This window comes from Ciconia boyciana, chromosome 6 (genome assembly GCF_034638445.1).
Source record: "Ciconia boyciana chromosome 6, ASM3463844v1, whole genome shotgun sequence".
NCBI classification, from domain to species: Eukaryota; Metazoa; Chordata; class Aves; order Ciconiiformes; family Ciconiidae; genus Ciconia; species Ciconia boyciana.
The window spans coordinates 64310603-64332369 of NC_132939.1; the positions used below are offsets into that span (position 1 = coordinate 64310603).

Sequence of the window (21767 nt, forward strand, 5' to 3'; positions counted from 1 at the left end):
TTTCAATAAATGTTGTCGCTGTTCGTTAATGATGGCTCAATGAAAGTTTCCCTTAGATTTGCAGCTCTGAGAAGCAGTCCTAGCAGGGTGACATATGAATTATATTTCTTTTCCTTTTCTTCACAGTTGCAGGTTTTTGGCTTTTTTCGCCCTATTGCATAATGGATAAAGTGATATTTTATAATCTGATAGAATCCAGACTCTGGATTCCTCAGAGGTGAGGTTTTGTCTCTCACCTGCTAAGATATAGGTCAGAGGACAGTCTGATGGATCTGCATGGCATAGACCAACTAAGAGAAATTTATTGATGTTAAATAAATAAAAGGTACTCAGCAAAAGTATTATATTAATACCTGCTTCTCTCACTTGCATAGTTTAGAATTTTCATATGGCAAGGTTAATAAAGCTTGGTAGTGATTTTACATTCACAGCTCACTTCTTAAATCCTCCTGCTCATTTTATAATCAATCAGCAATGCTCACTATCCATTAGTCCTTTCAAAGAACACTCCATCTAAAAATTAATTAGCTATAAGGACGTATCTTGAAAACAGGTTAAGGGATTCTTTAATTTGCATTGCGGCTGCAAAATTTAATCTTTATGATTTTTTTTTAAGATTGATGAGGGTTATATAAATTTCATTTGCATAGAGAAATCTCATAACAATGATTTATAGATTATTGGGCATTAACTGTGATCCTCTAGCTGCTGAAACACATTTTTCTGCAGATGTACCTGATAATGTACCGAGGCTACCTCAGTATTTCACCAGACAATTTCAGCCTCTACAGTTAACAGGAGTTCAACACAACTAGAATTTTACTTTTCTGAGTCTAGTTTCTCTCTAGCCACTGGAGCATCTTACAAATGCTTCTTTCAAAGGAGTTTTAATTTTTAGTGCATTCCTTGTGCTCTTTCATATACCAAGTATGGCACAAAATACCCATGGCAAAAAGCAGATGCAATGGGATTACAGTCCCCCTCTGTCTGTGCTGGAGCCTGAAAGAGCTGAATTATAATCAGGTTTGGTTCCAGCTTGTCAGCTTACCTCTGACTTGAAGCTTGTTAACTCTGCTTCAGACCCGAAGAAGGGCTTTGGGGCTTGAAAGCTGGCTTGGAGTTTCTAGCTTATCGCTTCCCTGTTGATAAGATGTCCTCCAAGCCTTGACTTCAGCATCCCCGCCTTGCCATCTTGCCTACCTGCGACGTGCCACCAGCTACAGTCCCACGATGACAATTCTGCTCAGGCTTTGCTGACGGTGATTTCATGGGACAAGATAATGCCACATACATTGTGCCAAAATGCATTCTTTCCGTCTTAAAACTGTGAACCTGTCACTTCAGCTAGCTTCCTGGGACTTCCCTTCCCCCATTAACCATGACAAGGCTGTGTACAGCAAAAACACGTACAGATCTTTTCCTGACAGGGCAATGTGCTGAAGTTCAACTCTGTAGTCCAGGGATGCATATGGGCAATAGCCTTCTGGTTGGGTTTTCATGGAGATTCTTCTCTCCCATGCACCTTTTTTAAAGAAAATTGGTTCCCCTGCAGGGCCCTGCCATAGGGAGTCACCCAGGTGGAAACACTTGAGGAGCTCAGGTCCCCAGTACAGATACCCACTGTATAGCTCAGTGTCAGGTATATGGCCTTTGCCATGGGGGCAGTGACTCAAAGCAAGAAGGAACAGCACTTCTAAAGAAACGTTGGATTTTGCAGAAGGGAAGGAAATGGTTGGGTGCATGCGTGGGCATTACATGAGAGTGGATGGAGAGTCAAAGAAAGGTCGTGTCCATGTGGTACATGCAGGGTGGAGTTCATGTCACTAAAAGCTGGGTGATGACGTCCAAGCTAGTCACCAGTCACCTTCATAGCCCATGAGGAATGGTTCCTTCAGAAGGCAATCATCTGGCCCCTCTTCAGTGCCCAGTCTGGGATGGGAAAATCATCCCCTTTCTGTTGACTTTTGAGAGAGTCCTTGATCACTAACTTTTAAATACCTAGGGTACATCAGATGAACTCTACCTATGATGTCTCCTACAGTGTTACTCAAGAACTATGTTGGGAAAAGTCTTCCTTCTAGTATTGCAGTAAGATGTGCTGAGCCAGAGCCTGCTTTGCAGAAGTTCTGTGTATTGTTCCTAGGCACAAAATACATCATGCTACTTTCAACGCCAGGGACACAATCTAAGTCCTGTTACATAAAGTTATTCAGGGGATAGTTTCAAACCTCATATCTGCTGAAAGTGTACGTGATTCCCTGTTGGGCACAGAAGTGTTTGACGGTGAGTTCATCTCTTAGGAAAAGCAGTGCCATCCAGGGCAGTTTCATCAGGCAAACAGAAAGCAGTTGTTCAGGCAATGAGACTGGGCTGACAGAGCTGCACTGTACTGCAGCAGTTTGTGCTGGAGTCATGTAATTTAAATGGAAAGAAAATCATTGTCTCCTTTAATTGATTTCAATAGAAATATACTTAGCACTTTTTCTATGTTGTCATCACTCGTAAGGTCTGACATTTAATTATAACAAAAATACACTCCTTGCGGGTCTGTGCTGAAGAAAATGGCTATTCTCACTGTCAAAAATATATAGACAGAATTGTTCTTTCATCAGGTCTGCTCTTCAAAAGACATATGTATGTATGTGGATGCACACACACACACGTGTTTGTGCTGCATTGTCCCTCAACAAGCACTTAGATGTAGTCCATAGACTGAAAAACAATTTAGACGTTCAAAAGGCTAATAAATTAATAATAGTACTGAGCACAAAAGGTTAGTTCCACATGACAGGGAAGAGAAAGTCATGCTGAAGTGGGAAAATAATGTTTTCTCACTCCCAAATAACATTTAGAGGCCTGGCATGTTGAATGACCTACTTAAGGCATCTGCTCAGCATGCTATTATCAACTCTGGATTTTTGTTTTCTTTTTTGTGTGTGTTAGGTAGCTCAGCCATCACGCTGCATTTATGAGCCCATAAAGTGAGCGTGCCTGCTAGCTTTTCAACCTGCAGTCATCTCTCCCGCCCAGGGTGGCGAGGTGACTTTTAATTCGTAATTGCAAAGTACTGCAGCATATCATGTTTCGTGCTCTGAAATCTTTATGGCACATCTAATGTCACTAATGCACACTCCAAGGCAGAACCAGGACTTTGAACTTTTTTTTTCCAAACAGGGAAAAATAATTAATCTGGAAAGATATTCTTTAAAATCCCAATGAGATTACATAGCTGCCTCTGAGGACTGAAAGTTATAAAGCAGTATTTAGGATGAGTCTTCAAAGAGTTAATTACTGCCTTCTGATGTTGGAAGAGAATATTAATAATGTCTAATTCATTAAGTGCCTTTCAAGATTTCACACAGCTGGAGGAGGGCCTCTCTGCAAGCCTGAGCCATGGAGCTTGGCTGAGGAGGGGAAGCAAGACAGATTTCTAGGAGGCTCAAACTTGTATAAATTTATGTACATTTTATTGATGGCCAAAATTCAGGAAGGAAGGCCTACATCAAGCTACCAAATGTGTTCCCACAGAAAACAAGTGTTCAGCTGAAATATTTTTAAAGCTTTTTTTTCCTTTTCTCATCGTTGCTTCCATTTGCCCCAGCTAACGCACCATCTCCAGCTAACTGCTAGACCAATATGGTCTATCCAAGTGCAAGAAAAAAATCAAACTGAAATTTTGGCCTTCCTGAAATCACAGCTAAAATTCTCCTGTGCTTCAGTAAAGTAAAGTTTTCACCCACAGCTTTAAAGGTACATGGTCACATACTGCTGTTTTCTACCATGAGCAAAACGAGCTGTGTTAAAGAACTGAGTCAGGAGCAGCTCGGGAAGAGGACAATTGTCCATATAGGACCTCTGGTGCATTTGCTTCTGGAAGGTGTGCTGGAGAGTGAGCCAAGGAGATGCAAGGAAAAATGAGTGCCTTTAAGGCAGTGAAATACCATCCAGAGAGGCTCGTTTCTTTTCCCTGTGACGTCCTTAAAGCCAGGGACAACACTGTGAGTGACTGATGTTATCTAATTCCTCCAGCACAGTGTGAATCTCTGAGGCTTTTTAGTGGGTGAGGCTATCAGACTGTCTTAACACACATCCTGCTTTTCTTTCTATTTCAGATTAGAATAATTTCTTTTTAAATTGGCTTTCTGTTTTTGCTTGAGGTTTTAATGAATCGCATGTTGTTTCTTGACTGAATCACTCACCATTTCTGTGTCGCATAGTTTTTAGAAAAGCTTTATTTTAATTTGAATTCTGCGTTCATGTCTCCTAAAAGTGAAGGTTGTACCAAGGTTTGTTCAGGATCCCCCTTCTTTTTCATTTTTAAGACTCTCCAGATGGCATGCTATATTAGCGAGTGTCCTGATGCAGAAGCAATGTCAGAGGCAGAAGACATTGCTCTGCGTATTGGCCCTTGATGCTGAAGGTTGCACATGTTCTGGTGAACCTGAGGACTTTGCAGGTTTTGAGCTCTGAAAGCCATTCACAATTATGGCAGCTTAATTCAGAGCTGTTTGCACTTTGCCAGCTGGTGCTCACACTCAGTCCTGATCAGTTGTGGGGCTTGACTTGCTCAATAGGAAGGGATTAGAGCATCATCCTTGGATAACTGGCAAACAGAAACCTGTGGGGTAACTGTGGAGCAGGATGTGCTGAGCACCTCCTCTGCCCAGTGTTCCATCTGCACTGGCAGGTCCGTCATTCATTTTTACCTTTTTTCAGTCTATTATTGGGAGCTTTCTCCATGTGGGACAGCGACGATGGCGAAACCTATCTGGGAAAAACAAGTTTTTCCATCATTATTATTGGAGAGAAGCAGGGGAGAAAAACATGCTGCTTAGGGAGCTGCTGTGTCTAATAACGTAGATCAGCTGGGTGGGGGCTTCAGTGGGGTCCTGGACTCCCCATCCTGTGATAGGGAATGTGCCCACCCCCAGGCTGGTAATCGGTCCTCACCCATGTCTCACTCCCGGTACTTTTCTTTTGCATGTGCAGCTTATTCCTCTGCTGGTTTGAGGCAGTGGCAAGGGTCCCAGGAAGTGCAGGATCAATCTGCCCCTCTGGAAGGGCAGATCCAGCAGATCAAATTCTATTATGGCTTATATGGCCAGCAGGCTTTTGGCATGACTTAACTCAGCGTTTGTTTGTAACTCAGTGGCTTGCTCAAGCCTATTGAAAATTAATTTGATCAGCTTCTTGATGGCAAAATGTACGGCATGTTTCCTTTCCCTGCCTGTATCTTTTCAGGGACTCAAAGCATCTGCAGGCTAATACGTCCTGCTGCTTGCTGCCCCTAGCCGAGGCAAGGGGACACAGAGGGGTTCCCCAGCCAGGCACGGGGACACCCCTCTTCACTTCTCCAGGGCAAAACACAGAGTGACGTTAGTCACAGCTCCTAGCTGTGCTGCCCATGGCGTTGTGTTTGGGTGTTTACAGCTCTTGCTTCATTACTGCAGTAACAGGCAACTCTCTCGTGACCATGGCAAAGGACACTTTTCTCAGCTGTGTAAGCCAAAGGTCTCGCCTTTTACTTTTCCTCCTCACCTGTAACTCCAACAAAAGTAATGCACCTCATTCCTTTTTTTGTCTTTTTTTTTTTTTTTAAGCAATAAGATCAGCTCAGTTTGGGCATAAGAGGGGAATTTACCTCCTCAGGCTCCCACTGTAGAGCTCGCAGGCTAGCCTTGCCTTTAATTTAAACAAATTCCTTTCTCCATCTCCATGTGAGAAAGGAAAGATTGTTTTACCTTGTTTCAGGATGCTTCTGCCCTTTCCTGTCCCTATCTGGTCTTTAGTTATCTGGGTTTTTTTCTTCTTTTGTATAAACATGTTGTCCCAGAAAATGAAATCCTATAGCTATAGTTTAGCTGTAGCAACAGTTTAGCATGATTACAGAGGAAGTAAGTTATATCCTCAAAAATCAATATGGTTTTATCTTGTTCACATCTTAGCAGACTCTGCAGCCTCCATTATGCTTGAAGAAGCTTTCACTTAAGACAATTTTTTTAAAAAATTTTTATTGTTTGGCTTCATTGCATTCACAGCTATCTCCAGATATGTTAATATTCCACTGCAATATTTCCTAAAGGACTGTTTCACTGATTTAGATCTAGTACCACCTCTGATGGTGTCCAGACTTGTATATTGAACATGCATGGGACAGAAGAGCCCACTTCAAACATTCAAACAACGTGGCCTCATCCAAACTGCCAACTGACAGTGGTCCCTGGCTGGTCCATGCCCGGGGATTTCTTTAGAAACTGCTATTGGGTCTGGGCCAAACCCATGTGAGGAATTTATCAGTACGGAGAATGGAGTAATTCCTTGTGTATTTGCAGCTGTGTGGTTACAGACAGCCCAGCACAGTCCATGCTACACCTTCTGCCATCCAGAGACCCATGCGATTCCTTCGGAGTGAGGATTACAGATCTGAGGCTCGAGATTTTTCTGCAGCTCTTCCCTCCCACCTCCTGCTCCCCTGAGCAATTCCTTGTGTCTTTGCTCCTCTTTGGGGGCATGGGGATTTTCGAGCTTGAGGCAGTCAAAGCAAGGAAGTTAGTCCTTGGAGGACCACGCATGACTTTGCTAGGTAGAAAAGCAGCATAAAAATTCAAAGAGAAAGCTGTGGCAGCATTAACTTCACCCCTCTGTGCCTCTCTGCCAGACGGCATGGGACAGCTGTCTGAGCAGAGCGATTGCTGTAAAAGCTGTCGGTGGGTTTGCTTTCTCACTTTTTTTTGGGTAGCTGTGAACCTGACTCTTTTCTGCGTGCCTCACTCCCTTCCCTCTCCTTTTTGCCACTTCATCATCTCCCTTACGGTGGTCTCTTCTGGGCACGCTTTGGCTCATACAGACCGTGGGAAATCGGGGGTATGGGAGCAATTGCACCTCCGAACCCCTCCCTGGAGGCACAGAGGGAGCAGGGTGGTTTTCTCTCCTTCGACAAGCACAGCTCAGTCAGGCTGTGGCAGTGTTCGTGGACAGGGACAGAAGTGGGTGATAAACCTGAAATCTCTCTTCCCCTTGCTACCTCAAGGACTTGGGTATCTTAGTGAGTGTTTAAATACTTACCTGAGAAACAGGGCACTGTACATCCCCTGGGGTATTTGGGAGGCCTGGGGTAGTATGGATTCATGGCACAGACTGGATTAATATATTTTGCCTTTAGACTGCAGGCAGATGCAGAGGTTAGCCAATGCACTATCATCTTCAGTAGTGTTTCAGAGCCACATTAATCCCACAGGGTACCAGCAGGCCCCTGTTCTATTCTGAATATAATCTCTCAGTTAAATACCTTCCTCAGAGGTCCTGACTGTGCTTCTGTAGGAGCGAGAGGCAAAGCACCACCAGCTCTGTTAAAAGTAGGACTGAGCCCAGTTCTGATAATCCTTTGGCATTACAGAGGTAGACTTATTTTTTCTTGGACATGTAGCTTCTCTGTCTAAATCTAAATCAAAAGGACATTTGATCTTGTTTGTCAGGCTATTATTTTACTGGTGGTTTTTGTTGAGAAATGCAAGGCAATTTAGCATACTTTTCATTCAAGGATCTTTGAACAGTATGGTATGGCTGCAGAAAAAAATCATGTGTGCTGATGTGCTGCTTTCTGCATGTAGGGACGCAGCAGCTGTTCTAAAAGGCACTTTGCTGATTAACCTCAGCAAAAGATATGAGCATCTCTTCTTCAGGCAGGCAATGCAAACTGAGTCATTTATTTGTGTGTGGACAGATCATTAAACAGGAAATGTCAGGGATGGGCAGCATCCATAGGAAAACAAAAGCGTAAACTGGCTATGTTAGAGTGAAGATCCAGATTGACGATGATTTGCTGTTCTGCTTTTTGTGAATTAATACCATTTTCTTGTTTAGAAAGCTGTCACAATTAAGAGACTCTCCTTAGTTGACTCAGAAAGCCTTCTGCAGGCTGTCTGCTAATATTGATTCAGGGCAGTGTTGCTTGCACAGGACTTGAATGATGATAAAAAAATAAATCAAAGGTTTACTATTTTTAATCTTGGAAATATTAAAAAATAAATATTCTGTGTTCACCGCCCCTCATCAATTAAAATTGATGCTTTTAATCTCTTCCAATTGCTAGGGAAGGGGAGGGAATGTGCATGGTGCAATAGGAAGCAACATTGTTATTTCATTTTTGATTGCCAGTTATGAAGGTTTTTATCATCAGCTGCCCCTGTGTTTTGATGTTGTGATGAACACGGGCACCGGCAGCTCAGCCAGCAGCAGACCTCAGCGGATCGCTGTCCCTGTCCCTGAGCTCCCCTCCTGGGCTGTTACTTTGCCAGGCTTAGCTCTGTGGCAGGCTCTCTTTGGCGCAGGTGTCCTAACAAAGCCGATCTCCCCATAGCTTTGGGTGACTCCTCTGGTGCCCAATAAGCCATGGGAGTGTTACAAATGCATTTGTGTTACTGCTGAGAGTAGCCAATTTATTTTGTGATGCCCTCAGTGTGCCCAGCAGCTGCCACTGCTGCAGGTGGTTCCCTGCTTGTGGGCCACCTCCATTACGTACAACCGTGCCTTAACGCTAAGGCCACCAGCATCCTAGCAGCTAGGATTTGCACAGAAAGTGGGGAAAGAGGTCTGTTGTGTTATCTCACACCTCTCCAAACAATTGGCCCAGAGCAATGGATTTCTTCTTGCATGGGCTGCTGAGCCTAGTTACTATGTAGATCTACAACTTTTCCAACTGCAGTAAAAGGGGGAGATGTTACAAAACTGAGATGATTAATTCCAAGTGCTCTGGTTGCTTCCATCGTTGCTTCCTGGAGCAGAACACCAGATGCTTTAGTAACAGAACACAGCATGACTTGCAGGTATAAAAATGAGTTTCTACACCAGACTTCTCACTCCCCAAACCTTACTTCTGCAAGACTGGGAATACCAGTTGCAATGCACCCAAAAGCATGGCTGGGGAAAGAGAACTTCTGCCTTTTCATTGGGATCATATAAATTGATTCCCATAGGCTTCACAAGGAGCAGACAGAGCTTTAGCGTTCACCCATGTGGGATTTTGCTGGCTCTGCCCAAAATGGGATCTGCTTTGTCCAATCTAGAAATGATCAGTAACAATTTCACAGCTGTTTTGCACTAGAGAGAGCACTGATTTTATTCTTGCCTTCCCCTCTCCAAACAGGTTTTTGCCTTGGCTTGCACAGAAAGGCTCCACACCAGTTACATACTATAAGTCTGTAAAATGCTAAATAAAACTCCCTGCATAAGGTCTTTCTTTTCTGTGCAAGTATAAATCCATCCATCTATTGGTTTTGCAGCACACCCTTCACAAATGCAATAATGCCCAAACGTGCTGGTTCAGCATGTGATAATCATTGCAGCTGTGCAAATCCTAGATTTACCTTACTTTGAATGCTATCTTTGGGCTGCCTTCTACAGCAAAGAAACAGTGCATGTAGGAAAGTATTAAATTGTACAAAAAGTGCAAGAGAAACTTTGTGGGGAAGTTTGCATGAATCCCACTAGTTCTAGTTAAAAATAAAACCCAGCCTGTCACTTCCAACTTAATGATGGCTGACTGACTGTGCCTTTTTTAATTGTCAGCCAGTTGGTGTGATTAGCAAGCTGCCTCAGTTTAGGTCCCATGCAAAGGAAGTCTGGAGGAGCAATTTTGAGAGTAGCTGATTTCCATATATGCCAGAGGTGTGCAGAGCTGTCGGGGGGGACAGGGGCATTCTGGGAAGCACCTGAAATAAGCTGAGTCCCCTATTATTGCACTTTTGAGCAACTTGCTGAAAGGCAAAAATCTTCCATGTGTTTAGGAAGGAATATACATTGCTAATCCATGTTTTTTCCTCATATTTTTGCTTCTCAGTTTTCACAGCCCTTAGTCTTAATTTGTTTCCCTTCCTAAAGATAACAAAACCATAATATAGTTTTCAGATGTAAGTTACTGTTAAAAAAAGGAGCATAGTGTAAGCAGTTATAAAAGTCTCTGATTCTCTTAACACCATCAATTAAACTGTCAGTGATCTTTTGAACTTTGGCACCTCCCCTTGGACTTTTAGGTGATTTTTAGATTATTTTATTAGTACTTCACAAAGCTGTCTTAGCTGCCAAAAAGATTTTGTATACTGCTTCCTATCTAAGTATTTCCATCAGTCACTGTACCTCCAGAGCAGGGGCACTTACCTCTCCGTGCTCTGTGAGTACATATCCCTTTTGGAAACAGTCCATTGTCCTCTGTTTTTTATTACGGACAGCACTCCTGTTACCACAGGAACAGGCTTTGGCTTTTTCTGAGAGCCTAAAGCACTTTGCACTCCCTTAAAAATGTGAAAATGGAGACCTAAGCAACCAGCAGATGACAGCAGCAAAGAACAGCCATTTCTAAGCAGGATATTTTTACTGGTCAGCTGAAATGTAGCATTTTTATCAAGATTAGCTTTGCTTTTCCATTCATGCCCATCTCTTGCCCCTCAGTGCACAGACATCCAGTTTTCCTTCTCCATGTCCCTGACCTTATCAGAACATCCTGGCATCTCAGCACTTAATTTCTGTGTCTAGCCTCACTGTTTTCACCGATTCTGCCTTCCTTGACTGCCTGCCATTGTAATGAATTTCCATCTCCATCATGTGTCTAAGGCAAATCCATTTTTAAATGCAACAGTTCTTGGTAGTTCAGAGCAGCTCAGTTATGAATGACCTCCATCCTTCTACCAGGCTGTATTAGCCCTGCTGCTGAAGAAGGCTACAGTAGAAATGTAGATGGATGAACTGAATCATGCATGTTTTTCATGTGTTATTAATTGTCCCTGTTTCCATTTATTAAAGGACTTAGCCAATAACCTCAAGATGTTCTACAAAACTACATGAATAATAATTTGCAAGCTCAATGCAGACATGCATTAATATACCAAACAGATGCCTGACAGATCCTCATGAACCATCAGACATAACTTAAAGCATTTGTCAGAAAGTTTGAACCAAGGCACTGTTTGCCCTGTGGTCCATCAGTCATGTGTCCCATGAAGAGCTTCCTCCCAGACCAGTTGTGCTCAAATTCAATCCAACGTGTCAGATAGATAGCTGCTAATAGGGTAGATAAGGACCCTGCTGGGTCAGAGATTGACCTTGCAAAATCCTCAACAGCCTTCTTTAACCTTGCTAGCCTTCTTGTGAGCAGATGTTCTTGCTCCATGGATCAGCCCTCCCCCATGGGTGGAACATCTGGCGCAGTTGCACATCTGTAGGCATCCTCTAGCATCTAAGGTGGGTGCCCGACCCTGCTGAGAAGAGTCATCCTCCTAGAAGTGCCTGGACAAGGCCTTCCTGGAAGAAGGTGACCAAAGAACCGCTGTCTCCTGTGGGAGGCTTAGTGTTAGCTGGGTTTTTCAGACACCAGAAAAAACATCAAACCAGATAAAAACAGACAGGATGCTTTAGCCGAAGTCTCAGAGGTCAAAAGGACCTCTGGGAAGCAAGCGCAGCATCTGAGATGAAAAGTAACAGAGCCAGAGATAGAGATATGTACTTCTTCTGCCTGGTGTCTCTCTGCATCCTCGCAGCAGCATTTATCCTGTACCAGCTGGTGTTTTGTTAATTGTGCGTGCACAGGGAGCGATAGAAAGGGTACAAACAGTGTGTAAACAGGGTGCAGCATAGTCACAAATGGGGAAATACAGAATCATCAATGTTATCAATTGCAAAGACCTGTTATTTGTGCAGGTACAGGGTTTTCTTAGCTAGCCCCGGACAGGAAGAGGGGACAAATCAACTGGACTGACTCCAATTCTACATGAGGAGGTCATTTCTGATCACTTTTAAAGCCAGATTTGCCAAAGTATACAATACTGAGGATTACAAACTAATTTGTTTGGGTCTGGAGCAATGAGATAAGCTAAGGCTGCAAAAACAGCAGGCTCAGCCCCTAAGGAGCATCCTGTGTCAGTGCGTAAATACATGGATAGGAACATAAAACAGTGCTGATGAGCTTTACAGAGATCCACATCTAGAAAAGAGGTGATGGCTGTGATACAGATATTAGGGAAGATCACCAAGAATCGCATGAAAAAAAGTGAAGGACCTTTTTTCCTGGGAATAGACTAAATGCTGGGACACAATAGAATGATACCCACAACTAGGATATAGCCAGATCATTAAAATCCTCCCCACCAGAGCCTTAGCTTATTGCAATGAAAGCCCAGGGATTGATTTAATGCAGTCAGCATGTAAATGGGAAGGAAATGGCTCTTCACCACACCATCTGTTTATCCCATCCCAATAACCCCACTAGTTAACTCTTCTGTGCTGTTTCTTCCTCTTGCTGATACCCTTCAGAAATGAATACAAAGCTCTGCAGAGTCACCACTTGCTGAGTTCCTCAGTCACATCTTCTGAGGTTAGCAAAGACATCTAGTGGTCCCTTTGGGGACAGGCAGAGCACTTTGTCCTCCCTGGGTGTTTGTCACATAGGCAACCCGCTGGTTTTGCCCACAAGAGGCTCTGATATGACTATCATTAGCAGCTTCATTTCTGCACAAGTAATCTTCAGGGAACAGCCTGCTTCTCTTTGTGGTGAGGTTTCACATGGCCGATGCCGTATTTCTGTGCTGTTGTAGGAAGCTCACTAGTTGGTGGAGAGCTCTCCTCCAGGCTCTTCTGGCTGTGGGTGATTTTCCTTGACTTTCTGCCCCAGAAAGGAAGAGCTCTTCACTCGTGCAGATTCAGATATGAGGAAACCTTAGCAACATCTTTGAAATGGGGTCTTTGCTCTCTAAAAATTTTTCGTTTGATTATGCCATAAATAGAAGGCCCCTGCTCTGCTGACAATTACAGATGCCTCTGAAAAACGAATTCCTTCAACCTCTTGGGCTAAAGCACCCTCAGCGGCAGCTCTGTGCCAGCCACTTTTGGCTAAAGGGAGATGCTTAGGTGAAAGTAGCACATCCTCTTCATAGTATATTTCCTCTTGACTGGATACTCTTCAATGTTTGCATGCTTATGTCTTGGGTCTTTTTTTCTCCTCAAGGGGTTTCTCCCCACTGAAGCACTGGCTGTGATCATATTAAAGGCAATTACAATATGTTTCAACAGCCAGCACTCCTTACTCACACACTGCCAACTGAGAGCTCTCAACTGGGAAAATTTTATCTCTTGCTGGGTGAGATGTTTCACTTGAAGAATCCCAGGGATACTTGTTAAGGTTATTTCACAGAGCTTTCTATAGTTAAATGAAGTAGATATTAAAAGTTTAAATAACCTTTTGGTCTTTTCTCCTGTTAAATTGGGATTTCCCAATGGTTTAAAACTGAGTTATTTCACATCTATTATGCAGTGGGCTGACCCTGTCTTTCAGTCAGTGAATGATCTGCCAGAGGTGTTAATCTTTTCCGAGTTCAATTTAAAAGAATTGCCAGGTCACACTGCCAGTGGATTTTGTGCTGGTGTCCCTGAGCTGAGAAGCAGAGATGTGAGTTGCTGAATTGCCCCAGCAATCCCTCTGGCAGCATCCCTCTGGCTTCGTTTGCAGGGCATCCCATGGGGAAAGCAGGCACGGGAATACGTCCAGCGGTCATTTAAGCTTGGGCTTCCTCCAAAAGATCTGTAGAAAGGGAGTGAGCACTGGCAGCACTTCCCTGAATTTGGTCCAGGCAGGTTTAGTCTTCTCTGATACGGCAACAGGCTGTATTTATGGGTCAAGAAGGAAAAGAAGTAACTCCGAGGTAATTTTGGCATGGCTGGTTGGCTGAAAGCAGAACCATGGTGCAGTGAGTGTGAGTTTTGGGCTTGAAAGCAGCAGAGCCAGATCAGAGCGGCTCTGACTGAGCCTAATTAATCCTGCCTTTCTGCAGGGGAACACTACTGTGCTACAACAGGGGTCCTTGTGCCCTTCTCTGTTGTGTGGCATAGATGTGCCCTCACTTTCAGCCCCACGAGCATTTAAAAGATCAGGTCCTTGACTGGGATCTAGAAGCAAATAGGAAACAAGCAAATGACTGCCCAGCCACCAGCCTAAGTCTGGTCCACGCAGGAATACTACCATGTTTTTGAATTAGCTTGAATCTGCAGTCAGTGGCTTTCCCCACCAAACTAGTCTCCACTATTAGACCTGGTTCAGGTGAGGAATGTCTGACAGTGACAGAGCAGCATATTTTACCTCTCTGTTCTGTAATATGGAAAGATACAACAAGGTTTGATGCCTTGGCTCTTCGAGGTACAGAGGCTGCCCATTGTCCCTTTTCATTTGGGTCTGTTGTTCATATGTTCTGCCCTTTAAAATTATTTCTTCATTTCTGAATCATCACTTCCAGGCAAAACTGATGGTGTTCTACATCGCATGGCACTGGACGTACATTGTTTTAATTGAAGCTCCTGTTATAAAAGCTTTTCAATACATTAACAAAACCTTGAAAATGATGAAGTGAACAAACAGAGTAGCTGGTAGCACATTCCGTATAAAACCAAAGTTTCTGAAAGCCAGGTAGAATGTCCTCAATGTCAGAAGCAAGGCTGATGATAGCAAGGGGTGTTATCTTTTGTTAGACCAATGGATATAGCTGGAAAAAAATCAACAAGCTTTCAGTTGCAAAGCACTTTTTCAAGTCTGAAGGCTTCAGATTAAATTTCAGGGACTTTATAGTCTGGTACAGTAATATTTAAGGAAAAAAAAATGCATAATGATTCCAATTAATTTAAATTTCCACTTAAAGTAGAGAGGAGAGAATAGTTCATTTTGGGAACAATTCTCAATTCTTTTGCTGATGTATTACTTTGTAAATGGAGAGTCTCTCTTAGGCATTTATTGAGACCATTTTGTCTTCAGGCAGAAACCCAGAAGAGGCAAAACCACAGAGAACAAAACACGAATTCTGCAAATCCCCTGGGCCCATGTTCTGTGTGGCTTTGTGGTAGAGATATGCAGGAATACTGGGTCTGTCACAAGTAGGGCTGGCCAGAAGCCAGACATGAAGACTGTGACATTTTTCATTGGAATAAAAGCAAGACCGTCTGAAAATTTTCACTAAATAAACAGAGATAGTGCTGCCCACCTCCCCACCCCTCTTCCAACACAAACCGGAACAGCAGTAAAGTTGTCCTGGACTGGATTTAATTTCAGCAATTAACTGCAACTACAGTTGAGCCCTTCCAACTATTTAAAATCCAGAACTATATTTCCCAGACTGGACAGTAGTGAAAAGAAAGTGCATTATTATCTTAATAATTTTATTTTACTTTAATAAATATCTTTATATTTATATGTTTAATCTTTTTACAGTATGGCTTTTCCTACTATGGGGGCTCTGGGCTGGAAACCTTGGTTCCATCCCTGTCGCTCATCCACTAAGCAGCTCAGTGACCCTGGGCAAGTGATATATGACCTCTCTGTGCCCTCGTTTTGGCATCTGGCAAAAGAGGCAGCAACATGAGTCGTACTTTCTCCAATACAGAGAAAGAAGAGTGGTAGATTAGTACTACATATTATTATTGATGATTGATTTTCTGTTCCAAGTTAAATCAGGCTGAAGAGCAGCTTGAAAAGTCTTTTTGCACTTTTCACTATCCCAGAGAGCACCATTCCTGCAGTCTGCCCCAAGCTCAAACCACCCCACTGTCATCTGGAAGCTTTGAACTATCTTCTCTATTTATGCTCAGAAGCATATCACTCTTAGGAGATACTGCACTGGGCAAAGCGAAGGCTGCTTTCTTTGAAGAGTTTCTTTTTTTAATCATCTGTAATAAAATGCACAGACCGTAACTGATCTGCATCACAGCAAAGCCTGAATCAATTGACACTGCTGCTTACTGACATTTCATTAGGCCGGTGCCAATAGCAGATATTGATCCGATGGCCAATACAAGTTTGCAAGGACCAAGCCTGCCTGATCTAGTTGGAAGCTGTCCTGTTGAAGGGGCACTGTCTCGCAGCGAGCACACCACCCCACAGCTGGGCTAGGAGGCAATGGGAAGCTCCCTTCAACTCTTGAGCCCTATGGTACCTAATGGTGATGTGCTGGCAGGATTGGTGATGGCAACATGGTCTTAGTGCACCACTTGGTGGTATGTGTCACCAGCTATTTACGTCAATGTGGAGTTCTAAAAGTCATGAGATGGTTTTGTTGTGGTGGGTTGAGACCGTTTTTGCTGGGATTCTCCTCCACATCCAGTGAAAGATCTTGGGTCTATTGAGCTTAGCTTTTTAGCCGTCTGCAGGGGCTGGAAATCCACCATGGTCTCTATAATTACCTCAGCTTCCCTTCTTGCAGGAGCTCTGTGCCATACAGAGCAAGAAATATCTGCAAGATGGAAGGAAAGAAAGTCCAGCAAGAGTGTTAGAAATCTGCTCTTCTCTCTGCCTTAGTGCCAGGCAAAGAAGTAGGAGAAATATCTCCCCTGCCCTTTGCTCCCTCTACTAACTGCTTCAGTAAGGAAGAAAAGGGGAAGGGAAAGGGGAAGGGGAAGGAGAGATGAGTACATGATACTCTCCATCAAGAGCATATCTGCAAGAAGGAGAAGTTGGCAGAAGGAGGCAGAGAACAGGAGGAACCATTTAGTTTTCTCACCCACCAAATGACCAACCCAGGCTAGACTTGTTTACATGGAAGAGTTGTTATGGAGTAAAGGAAGGCGTGAGTTTAAATCACAAAGTGGATAAACCTAACCAGTGAGAGGGAACAAGGGTCCCCATGAGACACTACTCAGTAATAGTTACACTGCAAGAGTTATCCCAAAATTGCTCTCTGCTCAATTTCCCTATGTTTAAGCATCTCTGTGTTGTATACAGAAAACAAATTAGGCCCTGATTCAACAAAGTATTTCAGCTCCCCAGTCCAATTTAGTCTTTGTATTGAGTTCAGTGTAGGATTTACGGTCCTGAAAAGGAATTAGGAGGCTAAAGCTGGGTTTCATTGCCCCCAGTTGTGAGAGGAGCCCCATAGGAGGGACTGTGTCTCTTTGGATCATGGTCACAGTTCAGTCTCTTCTGAGGCCACACAGATCCATACTCCTCTCTGCAATGGGCTGACCCTAAACTAGGCCAACCAGCAATAGACCCTGGTTGAAATATACCATAAATTCATAAATGAAGTAGCCTTTCTGGTTTATTGTTTTAAATAATTTTGTATGTGGAAGGTTTTTTCTGCTGTCTTTGATGATAGTATTGGAGAAATGGGTCTGAATCTGGCTGTGCTACAACATGCTAGGGCATCTGCTGTTTGGTTAAAGCAAAGGAAACAGAAAATAGTGAGGGCAAAGCAGCAAAAGAAGTGATCAGTTTCAATTCCAAAGTCTTGTTTAAAAGCCATGACAAAGCTCCCTACTTCCAAAGGTGCACAGTGCCCTTCTTCAGCATCCCTTTCTGAGCAGAAACACAGAGCCCAGCAGGCATCAGATATAACAGCTAAGCCTGCAGCAGCAGAAAATCCATGCATTGTTTTCCCCTGGGGTTTGAAGAGAAGGAGGCGTCTGTAAGAGCTGAATGTATGGGCAGGAGGTGCTCAGGTCAGGGAAACTGGAAGAACAGAAGAGCTCCTGATTCAGGAGACTGAGCTGCTCTCAAAAAATGCTCTTGTGGTTGGCGTAAATGTGTGCAGTTGTGCAAACAGAGTAAGAGGCTTTGGCATTTCTTTTGGCAATCTGACTCCTTAGCTTAGCACATGGTTAGTTAAACGTGTAATCACACCATTTTGCAGAATCAGTGCCCATCACTCAGCCCGAGCGATTTGACTGATCCTTCCTTGCAAAGTAGGTGTCAATGCTACCCTTAATCAAGGTTTGACTGATGTATCAGGGCATCGGGAAAGGACTTCATGTAGCATTGCACATCCGTTGTGCACTGCCCTAGATGTCTCAGTGCAGCAGTGCCTTGGGCCCTTAATCTTGAGTTGAAATCCTGAGAACACCTATGTATATTTTTTTAAGGCTGTTTTTTTAATGAACAGTCTCATTTTTGGCAATAGGCCAAAACAGTGGCCTCTCTCTGCTACCAGCCATGGATCCTAGTCTCTCGGTTGTAAATAGTTAGCAATGATAGAGGGATTTCCAATTAACTGCAGAAATGAGAGCAGTGTTATTATCCTCTCTTACACTGGGAGAGATGGAGACATGAAGGGACAGTGTGATTTGCACAAGACGTCCCACCTGGCCAAAGGTCGGGCCAGCAGAATAATCCATCCTCCTGAATCCCAGCCTGGTGCTGTACGTGTTGAGCCATGATGCTCTGGGGTTGTGACAAATGTGACTTGGATCTCTGCCTGCTTCTCTTCTCTTTCTTCTTCAATCCAGACATGTTTTAAAGTAAAACAGGATGACTTCAGATCCATACCAAGTATGAAGTAGATGGGGCAAAACTCTCAACCACTCTCTTCTTCATATGCGTGCTTGTTCGCAAATGCAGATCAGGCTAATTGACTGTCAGCAGGCACAGATGTCTCTCTGCAAGAGTAGTCGGGTGCCATGCAAATTGATTGCAAACACAAAATGGAACCAGATTAAAATCTGACCTACAGTAACCAATTTCTAAAACACAGGGCAAGCAGTAATGAGGTGATGGAAGTTCTGGGCTCTGGGAAATCAGTTATTGGCTGTTGTTGGGTTCTTCTGAAGGGTCTCTCCCTCCCTACGTGCCCCACTTTTTCTTTAGATGAGCAACTTGGAGGACAGAGATCTTTATTAAGTCATGATGAAAGGATTAACCCCTTTCTTGCACATAAAATGCCATTAAATTTCCCCGAAAAGGGCTTTTTTAGCATCATGGAAATAATTCTCTTTTTGTTGAAGTGACATCACTTTGTTACTTGGATTGGGAATCTTCACATCTCTTACAAGTCAATTCTATAATCGCTTAGGAGGAAATGACATGAATACAGTTTCTCCAAAGCAAAATTAAAATGTGCTTGGTTGCAAGCTTTTGCTTTTGCATGCTACTGTGTCTGTGAAGTCAGGATCAATGGAAATTTGCAGAAAGGCTATTATTTACTGTTTCTTTCAAGCAGCCAGCAGACTAACCTACAAAAATCTTCTTTTCCTCCAAAATCCAGCATGAAAGACTGTTTAGTCAAATATTCCTATCCTGGAGATTAACTAATTGCTCAGCAGTCAGTCATTTTCACTGCACAGCCAAGGACAGTGATTCCTTTCCCACACGCAGATGGAGCAATGGTTTAACACAAAACAGTTCCTGGGACAGGAGGATTAAGGAGAATTTACTGGAGAGCAATTAAAACAGTTGTTAGAGCAATTTGTTTTTGAGGCTGAATTTCACATCAAAGTAAAGCTATCTGAGGAGTGTACAGAGCAGAAGAACAATAAAGCCATCATTTCAGGCCATCTATTCTGCATCCTCAGAGTGCAGATTAATAAAGTGAGCTAAGAGGACATAGAGATTTACAGGAGTAAATTAGGTGAAGCGGCCTAAATGCAGTTTGCATTTGGAAAGAGGTGCCCTGGCTTCAGTCTCTGTTGGGTCTCGCTTTTTGTGGCTTCAGCTCCCTTCCATTTCTGCCAGGTTTCTTGTCACTGTCATATTCACTAGAGGGTTTCTGACCATGCTTTGGAGCAAGCCTGTTTACCAAAGGTTATACATGAGAAATTGGGCTTGACTGGCCTAGTTTTCAGAATATCAAAAAAAAGAGAGTGCCAGGTATCTCCTGTTTGGACAACTGAAGGCTCCTAGAGAGGACTAGTCCTCAAGGACTGGGGGATGAAGCATCCTAGACTCACCTGAGCACATCAAATCAATGGCCTGGGAAGGGTTTGCTGGTGATGACAGTCCTTAGTAGCGCACAGTGCCAGCGGTGGGAGAGATCTGAGCAGGATCTGTCCTGCAACACCTGGGAGTGGGATGAGCTTTGCAATGCAAAAGGGTGGTTATACGGGAGCAGCCACAGCCATCCCAGGTGGGCTCCAACTTCCTAGGAGCTTCCTAGGGAGATGAGCTCAGTTCCCCACCAACCGCTGGAAGGTTCTCCCGGGAGCATGGTAAGAACAGGGGGGCTTGCCTTCCCTATTAGTGGTTCATCTGATTGCTCTGTGCCCGCAAAATGTTTGGTTTTTTCACAAGCTTTCACTTGGACCAGCCAATCTGGCATGGTCTTCTGCGCAGCAGTCGCTCATCCTCCCTCTGCAGCTTTTAAAATAATAGTGTTTATCTGGAAGGACTGGCTGGTCTCTGAGGCTGGGTGGGGAATGCATCCCAGCCGGGAACTGGCAATAACCCAGCATGCTGGGGGGTCTAAAAATAGCATCAGATGAAGGGCATAGTACACACACAGAGAGAAAAGCTGTACAGGAAGGCTTTTTACACGATCTGCACCAAACCCTGACATTCGCACTGCTATAGGCAGGGGTTTGGCTACTTCTTACCCACCATCACGTGGAGGATGTCTGCATCCAAGGGACGTGCACAAAGCTCCCTGTATAGACACAGGAGACAAACAGGCATTTCAGGGTACAGCTTATCTGACCTGTTTTAACATCTAGCTGCAGGTGAAATGACTCACATCCTCCAAGTGCCTTTTTCTCTCCCTCGACTGTGCAGGGCTCCTGGAGGATGAATTCAGATGCAGACACGGGCTTTGTAGCTGAACCCTGTTCTGAGTGTCTGTGCTCTGGAAATAGGGTGTATTTTGTAGTTTGTTCTTAGAAGCAGGAAAATAGCACACTCGTCTGAGCACTGCATGGGCTGGTGTATCCTGTGTCTAAATCCTGGATCTGACACAAATTCGCTTCCCTCATTAACATGAGAAAAATGGCAATTACTTTTCTACAATGCACTCCAAGATGTAAAAATTAATAGTATTTTTTGCAAACATCTTTACAAAAGTTTGTTTTATGTTGTGCAGCCTGGGCATGAATGGGGTTTTTTAGCATTTTCCGAAGAAAATGAGGTATATGTGATTGCAGTATTTGTCTGATATTGGTTATATCATCAAAAATGTTAAAATCCATTTGCTAGCTTCAGCTAAGCTTGTGTGAAGGACTCGTCTTGAATCGTTTCAGGCCAAGGAGGCAATGGAAGACAGCTCTCCTATTTCCAGAAAAGGACCTGTATAAAAGGGTGCCAAGACCAACACACCTTGTGAGGACACTGACCCTTTTTGTGGGAATTAGACATTCCTGTAGGACGTGGACTAGATCAAATCCCTCTGGTGGGATCTGACAGCCGGTGAAGGAGCTGTTCTGTGGGTCTCAGCCAGGCGCAGGCGAGCCGGGAGCTGCCAGCTCGTCAGTGTGGTCCAAGGGACGGTGCATTTCCCTGACACGCTGCCTCCGTCGCTGCAGCCAGCTTGGGAAGTTCCCACTCGCTCCATCCACTCATCCCACTCACTCCATCTGCAGTGTTTTCCAGTACAACTGTGGGTCTGTGCTGTCAGATGGGTCACTGGCATGGTCCAGGTTAAAAAAAGACCTATTTATTTCTTCAAATTTATTAACCTGGATCATTTCACTGATCTAATTTTCAGTGCTGCTGGGGAGGGGAACAGTGAGTAGTTGTCTTCAGGGCCACAATATTGAATTAAAGTGCCTTCTAGGATGTTCCTGTATTAAATGGGAACAAAAATACAGAGATCTGGACAAATACATTAGATTGTGAGTAGCCAGATGCGAGGGAGATGGGGCTTCTACAAGACATTAATACAGACAAGATAGTTACGTCTGGAAGCAATTTTTGAGAGGTGACCAACACCCGCATTAGCCTAGCCTATGCATTAATGAGTGTGACCTGTCGGTTATTGATTGCGGCCCCAATCCAGCCACGTGGCAGGGCTCCTCTGTCTGCTGTACATGGCTGTATGTAGCTGTGG

The 21767-nt window shown here is 43.8% G+C and overlaps 1 protein-coding gene across 1 annotated transcript in view; it reads left to right on the forward strand.

Moving 5' to 3' along the window:
• The window catches only part of KCNH5 (potassium voltage-gated channel subfamily H member 5), a 162578-nt gene that overhangs the window by 134683 nt on the left and 6128 nt on the right, over positions 1-21767 (forward strand). The gene's annotated exons all lie outside the window — the stretch shown is intronic.